Genomic DNA, 12,797 nt, shown 5'->3' on the forward strand with positions numbered 1-12,797 from the left:
ACTGTGGGTCTTTATCTCCTACCTGTCTTATGTCTCCTTCTGGATCTGTTACTTTGGGTCTCACTCTTACATGTGTTCTTTCTCCTGTAGGTTCTGTTACCTTGGGTCTGTATCCCTACCTGTCATCTGTCTCTAGATTCTGTTAATGTGGGTCTCTTTCTCCTACCTTTCTTCTGCCTCCAGTACATTCCTTAATCTGGGTCTTTATCTCTTACCTGTCTTCTTCTCCTCTAGGTTCTGTTACTGTGGGTCTTTATCACTTACATGTGTTTTCTCTCCTCTAGATTCTGTACCTGTGGGTCTCTACCTCTTCCCTGTGTGTGTCTCCTCCTGGTTCTGTTAGTCTGGGACCCTATGTCTTAGCTCTCATTTGTCTCCTCCTGTTTCTGTTACTCTGGGTCTCTATCTCTAATCTCCCATCTGTCTCCTCCTGGTTCTGTTACTCTGAGTCTTTATCTCTTACCTGTGTTCTATCTCCTCGTAGTTCTGTTAATCTGGGTCTCCATCTCTCATGTCCCATCGGTCTCCTCCTGGTTCTGTTACTCTGGGTCTCTATCTCTCAACTCCCATTTGTCTCTTCCTCGTTCTGTTATTCTGGGTCTTTATCTTTCACCTCCCAACTGTTTCCTCCTGGTATAGGATGGTGCAGGTGCATTTCTCTCACCTCCCATCTGTCTCCTCCTGGTTCGGTTACTCTGGGTCTCCATTTCTTTTTTCTTTTTCTTTTTTTTAAAAATTTTATTATGTTATGTTAGTCACCATACAATACATCATTAGTTTTTGATGAGGTGGGTCTCTATTTCTTACCTGTGTTCTGTCTCCTCCTTGTTCTGTTACTCTGGGTCTCTATTTTTTTTTTAATATTTTATGTATTTATTTCACAGAGAGACAACAACAGAGAGGACACAAGCAGGGGGAGTGGGAGAGAGAGAAGCAGGATTCCCGCCGAGCAAGGAGCCAGATGCGGGGCTCCATCCCAGGACCATGGGATCATGACCTGAGCCAAAGGCAGACGCTTAATGAACTGAGCCACCCAGGCACCCCAGGGTCTCTATTTCTTACCTGTGTTTGTCTCCTCCTGGTTCTGTTATTCTGGGTATCTATCTCTCACCTCCCATCTGTCTCTTCCTGGTTCTGTTTCTCTGGGTCTCTATCTCTCATTTCCCATCTGTCTCCTCCTGGTTCTGTTGTCTGGGTCTCTATCTCTTACCTGTGTTCTGTGTCCTCTTAGTTCTGTTAATCTGGGTCTCTATCTCTCACCTCCCATCTGTCTCCTCCTGGTTCTGTTACTCTGGGTCTCTGTCTCTCACCTCCCATCTGTGTCCTCCTGTTTCTGGTACTCTGGGTCTCTATCTCTCACCTCCCATCTCTCTCCTCCTGGTTCTGCTAATCTGGGTCTCTATCTCTCACCTCCCATCTGTCGCCTCCTGCTTCTGTTACTCTGGATCTCTGTCTCTCACCTCCCATCTGTCTCCTCCTGGTTCTGTTTCTCTGGGTCTGTATCTCTCTTTTTCCAGCTGTCTCTTCCTGGTTCTGGTACTCTGGATCTCTATCTCTCACCTCCCATCTGTCTCCTCCTGTTTCTGGTACTCTGGATCTCTAGCTCTCACCTCTCATCTGTCTCCTGGTTCTGTTACTCTGGGTCTCTATGTCTTAGCTCTCATCTGCCTTCTCTTGGTTCCATGTGGTAGGACAGTATTGGAGGGTCCCAGGTGGGAGCCTCAGGGTCCGGTGGGAGATAGTTCTCAGAGAGTGGGCATTCTAGCCCAGAGGGTGATGGCATAGTTGTGCCAGTGCCTGGTGCTCCACAAGGAGGGCATGGGGTCCCCCTGTTGTGGGAGCTCCTGGCATTCCCATGTGGGGTGGGTGGGTGGGATGGAGGCTGATCACTGGTCCAGGGGATGGGAATGGGTGTAGCCCTGGGATTGAGAGGAAGAGGGGTCTGGGCAGGCTGCATGGCCCCTTGGCTCATTGGCTTCTAGGTAGATGTGTAGGGTGAAGGGGATGGAGGGTGTGGAGAGACCCTGAGGATGGTAGCCTGGAACCCCCAGGGTCCCTGGGGACTGGAATGTTGTCCTGGATGCCTGCTTTCTGTCCCACAGCCATCCTAAATTGTGTCCCCCAGATTCATGTCTTAAAGCCCTGACTGCAGGATCTCAGAATGGCATGGTATTTGGAGACGGCGTGTTTGGAGAGGTGATAAGGTAAAAGGAGGTCATTAATTCAGCCCAGTATGGCTGGTCCTCAGTATGGCCTCTTGTTCTTGTAAGAGCAGACAATCAGGACACAGACACACACAGAGAGCTGGCTACGTGAGGACAGGGGCAGAGGCCCCAGGAGGCACCCACCCTGCGAGGCCTGCACCTCTCCCTGCTAGCTTCCAGGATTGTGAAAGCAGAAATGCATGTGGTTGAAGCCGCCAGACTGTGGCTCTTTTGTCTGGCCGCCCGTGCTGACTAATACACACCCTACACATGCCTCTTGCTTCTGGCCACAGCCAGGGCTGGGAGCCCCTCCTGCACCCAGCCCCAGGCGACCCCTGGCCCTGCACTGTTTCTGGCTGCCTTCCTCACCTATTGGGAGCCCCAGGGCTGTGGGGTCCTGGTCCCCCACGGCAGGAGTGAGCCAATGCACGGTGTGGCCAGGCTGGGATTTCACCAGGCACATCAACAGAGGAAGACGTTCCCCAGCGAGTTATGGAACTTTTCAGGATAGTTTATTGTCATTGAAGAAAAAGAGAAGAAACAGTAAAGGACATTATTGCACTCCAAAAATTTCACAAGAAGAAATATGCTACCCAAGCTACAACAGCGGGTTTCCCTTGAGTGATGGGTGTGCATTCTCTCCCAGTGGCACGGGGACTCTACTTCTCTTCCCCTGCCCAGCTGTCTCTCCCATGTAGGGGATCTGACCTGGCATTTGCTCAAAGACTGGTGGAGAACCAGTTCTAGGAGTCCACCTGTCTCAGGCCCCAATGCCCGGGGGCTCTCTCTGGTCATCTTGTCTTTGCCCCCAGCTTCCCCAGAGCCAGCAGGCATTCTTGCTCAACGTGACTCGGGTCCTGGCCATAGGATGGTGCAGGCTGGGCCTGCTGTCCTGGCTTCCTGGCAGCCGTCCACCTCTGTCCACTGATACAGCATCCCACCTGCTTGGGGGCCAGCTCACCAGGCCCCTCTGCAGGAAGCCAGTCTGATCACTCCTTCCCCAGATGGTGCCACCCTGCCCCTGGTGGGCTCCTGCAGTGGCCACAAGCCTGGGCCCTTCTTTGTGTGGTCTCCTCCCATGGAGAAGGTCTGACTGACCATTCGGGGCATGCCGGAAGCTTCTCTGTGGGGTGATGGTGGTCCGTGGCTTCCTCAGGATCTTAGACAATGTGCCTTCTCTGGGGATGTCCTGCCTTCTGGAGCTTGGCCTGGAAGGGGTTTGCACAGAGGCTGGGCCCTGCCCAGACAGACACTAGGATCGCCAGCCCTCCACCTCCTCCAGGATGACCATGCACGCCAACCCCGGGGCCATCCTGGTGAAGGCCATCCCACCCTGATGCCTCAGTGTCCACGTGACCCCAGCAGTATCTTGGTGGCTGCTGAGGAGGGGTCAGCAGGTGTCCACAAGCTGAGGGTGGAGGAGCAGGCCCAGGGTGGCTGTGAGGTCAGAGGGTGGCGAGGGGGGAGGGCAGAGGAGCAGGCCTGGCAGCAGGCCGAGTGGCATGAATGGATGCACCCGGTTCCTGTGTGGGGTCGAGGGCAGCCCTGGACACACGCCCAAGAGGGCTGGCCCTAGGTCCCCTGCCCGATCATGTTCCTGTAGTCGGGCACAATCGTGAGCTTCAGCTCCACCACCAAGGAGAAGATCCACTTCACCTGCAGCAGACGGGCAAGGGAGTGAGCGTGGCCTGCTGCCTGTTGCCTCCCGCCAGGGCCTGCCCCCCACACCTGGGACCACTGTAGTGTGCGGGGGTCCTGGTGGGGATGGCATGCGGACAGCAAGGGGACAGCGAAGGGACAGTGAGCAGTCAGTGAAGGGAAACAGAGGGGACAGTGTGGGGGCAGTATGGGGACAAGAGAGGGCAGTATGGGGACAGTGTGGGGACAGCTAGGGGACAGTTTGGGGAAACAGTGGAGATAGCGAAGGTGTAGTGAGTAGTCAGTGAACGGACAGTGTGGGGACAGAGGGGTCCGTGTGGAGTCAGTGTGGGGACAGTATGGGGTCAATGTGGGGACACAGAGGGGACAGCATGGGGACAGTGTGGGAACAGCGGGCCCTAGTGTGGGACAGTGTGGGGTCAGTGTGGAGACAGTGTGGGGACAGTGTAGACATTGAGGAAGTAGTGAGGGGACAGTGTGGGGATATGTGGGACAGTGTGGAGTCAGTGTGGGGACAGCGAGGGGACAGCGAGCAGACAGCATGTGGACTGTGGGGCCATAGTGTAGGGACAGTGTGTGGACAGTGTGGGGATACAGAGGGGATAGTGTGGGGACAGTGTAGGGGCAGCATGGAGACAGTGTAGGGTCCGTTTTGGATCAGCATGGGTTCAATGTAGGGACAGTGTGGGGTCAGCATGGGGACAGTTTTGGGTCAGTGTGGTGCAGCACTGGGACAGTGTGGGGAAGGCGTGGGGACAGTGTGGAGACAGTGTGGGAACAGCAAGGGGGCTGCATGTGGGCAGAGGGCCATAGTGTGAGGACATTGTGGGGAGAGCATGGGACGGTGTGTGAACAGCGTGGGGACAGTGGGGGTATAGCATGGTGACAGCAAGGGCACAGTATGGGGACAGTGTGGGGAAAGCATGTGGACAGTGTTGGGACAGCGTGGGGTCAGTGTGGGGTCAGCATGGGGACAGTGTGGAGACAGTGTGGGGAGAGCATTGGGACAGTGTGGGGACAGCATGTGGACAGTGTGGTGACATCATGGGGACAGTGTGGGGACAGCAATGGCACAGCATGGGGACATGATGGGGACAGTGTGGGGATAGTGAGCAGTGTGGGGACAGTGTGGGGAATGTGTGGAAAGCATGGGGAGAGTTTGGGTATAGTGGACCATAGTGTGGGGACAGCATGGGGACAGCATGGGAAGAGTGAAGGGACAGCATGCAGGCAGAGGGCCATAGTGTGGGTATAGCATGGGGAGGGCATGGAGACAGTGTGTGGACAGCATGAGGACAGTATGGGGGCAGCGTGGGGACAGCAAGGGAACAGTGTGGAGACAGAGAGTGGATAGCATGGGGACAGTGTGGGGAGAGCATGTGGACAGTGTCTGTATAGTGTGGGGTCAGCATGGGGTCATAATGGAGAAAGTGTGGGGACAGCATGGGGACAGCATGGGGACAGTGAGGGAACAGCATGGGGACAGTGTGTGGACTATGGGTACAGTAAGGGGACAGTGTGGGGACTGTGGGCACAGTATAAGGACAGTATGGGGACAGCATAGGGACAGCGGGCCATAGTGTGGGGACAGTGTGGGGTCAGCATGGGGACATCATGGGGACAGTGTGGATCAGTGTGGGTACAGCGTGGGGACAGTGTTGGGATGGCATGGGGCAGTATGGGGACAGTGTGGAGACAGTGTGGGGACAGCAGGGGACATCATGGGGACAGCATGGGGACAGTGTGGGGACAGCATGGGTACAGTGTGGGAACAGGGTCAGGACAGCATCAGACAGCATGGGCACAGCATGGGGATCATTTTGGGTCAGTGTGGGGACAGCGTGGGGATTGTGTGGGGTCCACATGGGGACAGCATCAGGACAGGGTGGGGACAGTGTGGGGACAGAGTGGGGATACTGTGGGAACAGTGTGAAGACAGTACAGAAAGTGTGGGGACAGTGAGGGATCAGCATGAGGACAGCATGGGGACAGCTTGGGGATAGCATGGGTCCAGCCTGGGGACAGCGTGGGGACACCATAGAGACAGCGGGCCACAGTGAGGGTACGTGTGGGGATGCCCACCTTGAAGAGGGTCACAGTGGCGCTGTAGCACACGCTGAGCAGGAAGAGGGTGATGAAGATGGAGATGGTGGTCCACAGCCCGTCCAGCTCCCCATCCTGGTCCTCGGCACAGCTGTCGTCCAGGAGCAGCTCTGGACAGGAAGGGGGTGATCAGTGCCATGCCTGCCCATCGGGGTCATTCCCTGGGGGACAGTCACAGCCTTCTGCAACCTCAGGTGCCAGCCTCAGCACCCCCAGCTCTCCAGCTTGGGCCTGGCCAGGGGGACCCCTCCCTCTCTGTTCTGTCCTGTGCTGGAGCCCTCATGGGGGAAGGCGCCCTGACCGACACACATCCTCTTCCCCTGGGGGCCAGGTCCAGAGGGTGGGAGGGTCAGCAGAATCCAGGGAAGGGCTGGTCAGTGTCGGGGAATGTCCTAGAATATGAGTGTGTGGGAGCGTCAGGACAAGCTGGGTGTGGGGGTTTCGTGGATATTGGGAGGGGGTGCAGGTGCCCTGGGGCAGAGGAGGGCTGCTTAGTGTGGTCAGTGTGTGGATGAGCTGCTGAGCAGCTGATGGGTGTTGGGGGGTGGTGGGGACCAGGCTGGTGTGCAGGGTGAGGGTCCCCAGACCCGCTCTGGTCTGGGCTCATGGAGGCTGTCTGGGTGAGGCCCATCATTTAAGGCCTGTGTGTGTATGTACACGTGCATGTACATGCATGTAACTGTGGGCACACACACGTGTGTATGCATGTATGTGCATATATAAGCATGTGTGTGAGTGTGAGTGTGAGTGTGTGAGAGAAGGTGGCACTGCTCAGCGGGACAGGCTTGTTTTCAGTGGGTCTGGACTCAGCCCCAAGTGGCATCTGGGATGGTCCCTCCCCTGGGCACCCAGGGCCACCTGCCTCTGCCCCTTTGGGGCACGGGGTGAGTGTCCTCAGGAGTGGACCGGCCTGGCCCCAGGCAGGATGAAGCCAGGCAAGGCCCCTGCATTTGAGGGAGGGCGGGGGCCTGTTCGTGGAGTGCCTGAGGGCAAAGGAGGGCCTGTCCCCACACATGGGTCAGGCATGGCTCTTGCGTGGGCACAGAGCTACCACGCAGAGTCTCAGGAGGCCCAGGGAGCCCAGGGCGGAGGACAGGCCAGTGTCCCACAACTTGGGCTGGTACAGAGGTGGGTAGGACTGTGTGCTCATTTCCCTGAGGGCTCTGGAGGGGCTTCTGCAATCCCTGTCCATACCCTCCAGCCCTGGGCAGCTTCTGACTGGAAGGATGGCCCAGAGTGGCTGCCACCTCTGGCAAAGTCCCCTCTCCTGCTCAGGCAAATCCTGCCCACATCCTGTGGCAGCCAGCGCAGACCTGCACACTAGGGGATGTGGCCCCCATGGGACCTGCTCTCTCCCACCAATGGTGACCCCTTGGCCTTGGAGCCTGGCCTGTCTGTGCCGCCCAGAGGTCCCGGGGTCCTGAGCTCTGCCTCAGAAAGAACCATGACAGCATCGCAGGGTCCCAGGGCAGTGCTGGGTGCTTTATTTCATGCAGGGCTGCCTGCCTGGGAGGTATGTACACAGGAGTGGGGGCTCTGGCGTCCTTGTGGGACCCTGAGAGCCCATGGGTGGGGGGCTTGCTGGGATCCCGGGCATGTTGCTCAAAGTCTGGGAGATGGATTTCTGTGTGTGGTGGTTGTGTAGAGCTTCATGCATGACTGCACACGTGAAGACCTCTCCCCACTGCCATTGGTTCTTGTCCACTGAGAGCTTGCTGTAGAGGAAGTAGGTCCCATCTGCATCCAGCTAGGGTGGGGTTGTTTGGATATTGCTCTCTGGCACCTGGTAGCCATTGCTCTGCCACTCGACATCAACCTCAGATGGGTAGAAGTCTGTCACCAGGCAGGTCATGCTGACTGTGTTCTTGTTCATCTCGTCCCGGGATGGGGGCAGGACGTACACATTGGGCTGATGGGCCTGCCCTGTGGGATCAGAGTCAACACAGATGGTCACTCCCAGGGTGGAGGGCTAGACTAGGTTTGCAGGACCCTGCTTGACCCTCCCTGCAACCCTAACCCCTGCACCCCGCACCCTGCTGCACACCTCTGGCCTTGGAGATGGTCCTCTGGATGGGGGATGGGAGGGCTTTGCTGTTGACCTTGCACTTGAACTCCTTCCCCTTGAGCCAGTCCTGGTGCACGATGGGGAGGATACTGACCACACGGTAGGTGCTGTTGAACTGCTCCTCAGGCACCTTCGTCTTGGCTGTGTGCACCTCCTGGTCATCCACGAACCAGCTGATCTGGACCTCAGGTTCTTCCAGGTCCACCACCACGCATGTGACCTCGGGGGTTCGGGTAATGGAGAGGGTGTCCTTGGGTTTGGGGGGGAAGATGAAGACCAAAGGTCCTTCCTGCAAACAACAGCCTAGTAATGGACACAGAATGCAGGGGTCAGCATGTGGGTGGGCTTCCTCTTGAACATCCATTCCCCCCACCAGACTGTGGCTGGATGCTGGCCATCTGCTTGGGGTGGAGGGCAAGGTCCTGCTGACTCACCTGGACATTTGCAGGCACATTCTTTGGGCACTGCAGAGAGAGCAGAGTGGGCATTACTGGGTGTCTGGAGTGGGCACAGGTTCGGGTGGGTGTAGGTGAGGGTCAGGTCATGGGGACTTCCTGGACCAGGGACTGGAGTTGGGGTAAGCCGCCTGTGCTCACAGTGGACCAGGCGGCAACACCCAGAGGACCTCCTTCCCAAAATGGGAGGCCTTCAGGTGGAGGAGACAGCGGTGCTTCCCCTGTGCCCTGGGGTCCAGGTGGGCCAGCTGACCTGGCCTGTCTCCCGGTGGACACCCTCTCTGAGGCCCGTCCTCTCACCTTTCTTGTCCACCTTGGTCTTACTGGCCGGGTGGGCCACAGTGCAGGTGAAGGTGTCACTGGGCCACCTGCTGGAGGGCACTGTCACCATGCTGCTGAGAGAGTAGAGCCCTGAGGACTGCAGGACGGACGGGAAGGTGTGCACACCACTGGTCAAGGAGCCGGAGTTCCAGGACACAGTCACAGGCTTGGGGAAGTAGCCGGACACCAGGCAGGCCAGCACCACCGTGGAGCAGGATGTGGTCCTGCAGCAGGGGGCCAGTGGGAAAACTGATGGGGCCGTGGTGGAGGCTGCAAGAGAGGAGGCTGTGTGACCACCAGGCTCTCACCCCTTCAGGGCTGGGGCAGGACAGCAGGTGCCCAGGCTGGGGTGCCCCTGGGCCCAGTGCCCATGTGCTTCCTGGACATGCGCAGACCAGCTGCCTGGCTTAGCGCTCTGTGGCCACAGGTGCTGGACTCATGAGCTTGGTCAGTGATGGGTGACCACATGGGTCAGAGTCCCCTGGGACTCAGGCCTTGGGTCCCCACTCAGGCTTTCTCTGGGTGTGCAGCCTGACTGAGCCCTCTGTCTGAGCCCTGACCTGTGGCACCTGCTCCCAGCCGGCTCCTGTTAGTCCCCTGAGTCCACTGCCATGCTGTCCCAGCTTGATTGTGCCTTGGGCCAGCGGGGACGTCCACCCACTGCCCATGCCCCTCAGCCCAGAGCCCTCAACAAGGCCTGCCAACTGCCCTCCAGGCCCCACATATTCTGGGTCAGCTCTGCAGCCAGGCAGCCCCGGCCCCCGGCCCTGCCCCAAATGCACTGGACCCTCCTCAGGCCTTCCTGGCATGGCTTCCTGAGCTCACTCAAGGCCCCTCCCAGCCCGTGCCCCTGGCCTTGGCCACCCCTGCTCTGGGGCTTGTCCAGCTCCTTGCTCTCCCCAGAGTCCTCCTTCAGCCCACGTCTTTCCTGAGCCTGTCTGCCCGTCAGCATGGTGGGGGGAGACATGCCCTGCTCTGGCTGTCCTCCCTGCATGGTGCCAGCACCTCAGGGCATCTCAGCCCCCCAAACCCAGACAGGCCTATCCCCTCCGACCCTGGTCCCCTCTGCTAAGGCTGAGGACCCTGTCTGGTGTCCCCTCCCACCCACACCCCAGGCTGGCAGCTCTGCCTCAAGCTCTGATGGGGCCCCTTGCTCTTTCCTCCACTGGGTCCACTGCCCGTGCCTCCCCGCCTGGTTGAGGCATGTCCACCTCTTCTGTTCCTCGTCCCTATGAGCCTCCAGAACATGGCTCATGCCCCTGGACCAAAGACCTAGGCCCCCGCTCAGCCCCTCAAAGGTGGCCACCGCTGACCCTTCCTCCTCAGAGACCTTACCACCCAGGCTCTAGTCTCCACCCTAACTTGTCCCCCTGGGCCAGCCCCTCACCCTGTCCCCCATGTGCAGGGATGTCACCTGGGCCCGAGCCCTCAGCTGTATCTATAGGCTGCACCTGCTCAGCTTCCACCTAGTCCAGAGCTTCTTCAAGCTCAGTCCTGCCCTTCATCCCCGGAGCTCCTGGGGCTGCCCCTGCCCATCCTGCTCTCCACCTGCCCCTGCTCACCTGCTTAAGCTCTGTCTGCTCCCCTGAGCCCCTGGGGCAGCCCCCCTCCCCTCCTGCTCTCCCACCTGCCCCTGTTCACCTGCTCAATCTCCTCTTGCTCCCTTAGCCCCTGGGCAGACCCCTACCTCTGCTCCCCTCCCTCCTGCCCCTGCTCACCTGCACAAGCTCTGCCTGCTCCCCTGTTACCCTGGGGCAGCCCCCTGGTTGTGTTGCCCTCCAGGTACCTTCTCACTCACAGCTGCTCTGCCCTGGTCCTTGGAGCTCATGGATCACAGCAGCCTCCTGCCCCTCTTGCCCTATGATCCTTCTCCCACAGGTCCCTGAGTTCAGCCCCAGACTTCTGTGTGTCCCAAGGCTGCCCCTGCCTCTGCTGCCCGTCCCAGACCCTTTAGCCCAGGTTTGGCCTCTGACCCTCATTCCCTGGACTCCTGTAGCATGTTGAGCTCCCTGATCAGCCTCCCTGCTGTCTGGGTCCTGAGCACATGGGAGCCGTACCAGCCCCGTCTGGTCTGCTCCACTCATCTGCTGCTCATCTGGTGCAGCCCAGGGCCTCATGGCCAACACCTCTGACCCTGCCCTGGGGCTTGAGCCGGCTCCCTTGGCCTGGACAGGACCCTCAGTCCACCTGGTGTCCTCCTCCTCCTCCCCTGTGCTGAGCCAGCCCCTTTCTGTGTCCTCACCTCAGACCCATCTGTCCATGTTGGCATTGGTCCTGCAGTGGCTGAAGCTGGTGCAGCCCCCGGCTCCCAGCACAGGTGGTGAAGGGCAGCCCTCAGGCTTCTGCCCACCATACCCGTCATGGTCCTTGAAGGTCCCGGTCCTGGCCCCCCTCTGTCAGCGTCTGGTGCATTCAGCAGTGTTGGTGTGGGTGAGCCCCTCCCGTGCCTCCCTCGTCCCTGCCCTGGGTGGTGCCATGGACTTCAGGCAGCCTGCCTTCCCCCGTGCGGGCTCACCTGCTCCAGTCCCTCCATGGGGTCCTGAGGGCCTGGTGTTCCTCAGCTCCTGTAGCTGGTTCTGCTATCCCCACCTCAGTCCCTCGTCTTTGCTCCATGCAGATCACACTCAGCATGGTTGGGGCTGTGGGAGCCGCTCCCCTGCAGCCATGCTCGCCCCTGCACCCCACCTCCTCCCTGCTGTGGCCCCAGGCACACGTGGCTCCTTGTGGCTGAGCTCTGTGCCCACAGCCTTGCTTCCTAGCCTCCAGGCAGCCCTGGGAAGACTAAGAACAGGATTGAAACCAAGAGGCTTGGCTTGCTTCCTGAAGTTCCCTTTTCTTCTGGATGGTTTCGTCTCAGAGGGCCTGGGGTGATTCCAGACACAGCCAAGGGTGCCCCACGTGAGTTTGCGGGGGTGAGGTGTGAAGGGTGCCCAGGGGCCCAAGGGAGAGCACAGGAACCCCCCTCCACAGGATGCTCTTAGCTCTCTGCCTCCTGCAGGGATATGCTTGCTGCCTGCTCCCCGGCAGAGCAGTCTAAGCTGCTCTCAGCTGAGCCCTGTGGTGCCCCCAGCCCTGGTGGGCTCCTCCTTGTGCCCCGGCGAGCTTGCAGCGTGGGTGCAGACTGTCCCACCTGTAGCCTGCGGACCAGCCCTGGGCTTGCCCTGTCCACACAGCAGGATGGCCTCCCAGTAGAATCGTGTCCTCCTTTGGCTCCCTCCATGCCTCGGCTCTAAATAATCTGACATCTAATTGCACGTTTGGAGTGTGGTGTATCTGAACGGTGCTGTGTCCCGGGTCCCCACACCCAGCGGAAACCATGTCAGCAACCTCAGCAGGTCTCGCCGTGAGCCCCGAAGCAGAGCTGGGCGGCCCTTGGGAGGGTCTGTCCTTGCCCCCGACTGCCCTGCCCTTGGAGCCTGTGTGGCTTGATGTATTTTATTTTTTTAATTTAATTTTATTATGTTATGTTAGTCACTATACAATACATCATTAGTTTTTGATGTGGTGATCCACACTTCATTGTTTCATAAAAAACCCAGTGCTCCATGCAGTAAGTGCCCTCCTTAATACCCATCACCAGGCTAACCCATCCCCCCACCCCCTCCCCTCTAGAACCCTCAGTTTGTTTCTCAGAGTCCATCGTCTCTCATGGTTCCTCACTTCCTCCGATTCCCCCCCATTCATTTTTCCCTTCCTTCTCCTAATGTCCTCCATGCTAGTCCTTATGTTCCACAAATAAGTGAAACCATATTATAATCGACTTTCTCTGCTTGACTTATTTCACTTAGCATAATCTCCTCCGGTCCCATTCATGTTGATGTAAAAGTTGGGTATTCATCCTTTCTGATGGCTGAGTAATATTCCATTGCATATATGGACCACATCTTCTTTATCCATTCTTCTGTTGAAGGGCATCTCAGCTCTTTCCAGTTTGGCTTGTGGACATTGCTGCTATGAACATTGTGGTGCATATGGCCCTTCTTTCAACTA

At 58.2% G+C, this 12,797-nt stretch overlaps 1 pseudogene; it reads right to left on the reverse strand.

Moving 5' to 3' along the window:
- Positions 1-3,776: 3,776 nt before the first annotated feature.
- LOC123842972 (immunoglobulin heavy constant gamma 2-like) lies at positions 3,777-11,169 on the reverse strand (annotated as a pseudogene).
- Positions 11,170-12,797: the final 1,628 nt, after the last annotated feature.

Source organism: Mirounga angustirostris, unplaced genomic scaffold (assembly GCF_029215605.1).
Source record: "Mirounga angustirostris isolate CCGP_5_RB_7025 unplaced genomic scaffold, mMirAng1.0.hap1 SCAF_9, whole genome shotgun sequence".
In the NCBI taxonomy this organism is placed as follows: domain Eukaryota; kingdom Metazoa; phylum Chordata; class Mammalia; order Carnivora; family Phocidae; genus Mirounga; species Mirounga angustirostris.